Genomic DNA, 466 nt, shown 5'->3' with positions numbered 1-466 from the left:
ACGAAAACATTGGTGAATGCCACAAATTCTCCTAAATCACTCGTACACACAACTTAAGAACAAATCTGTGCGTACAAATGGTTTTTGCATGAGGTCCAATGTTCTAAATACTTGGATTGATCCGCTTACCTCTACCTCACTGAAGGAAACATTGATTAAAATGTGGCATGATCATTCAGACTGGGGTCACTATAAAAACATCAGACATGTCTCCAATGTAGTACCACTTACTGAAAAAGCCTGGGTTGGTTTAGAAAAAAATCAGAGTTGTCACGTTCAGACTGTCATGAAAAAAGCTAATACGAGTCCCAGTGGCAAAAAAATTAAAAATTAAAAAAAAGATTCAGATTTGAGATCATTTGCCTGAAGTGTGAACACTTCAGGCAAACTTCTTTCTGGATTCACCTTTTAGCCAGCTAACTCATCAACCTGTGATGATTTCAGAACCATGTCAGGACATTGCTGC

The sequence above is a fragment of the Austrofundulus limnaeus genome, unplaced genomic scaffold (genome assembly GCF_001266775.1).
Source record: "Austrofundulus limnaeus strain Quisiro unplaced genomic scaffold, Austrofundulus_limnaeus-1.0 Scaffold101, whole genome shotgun sequence".
Lineage (NCBI taxonomy): Eukaryota > Metazoa > Chordata > Actinopteri > Cyprinodontiformes > Rivulidae > Austrofundulus > Austrofundulus limnaeus.
This window is presented reverse-complemented; position numbering follows the sequence as displayed.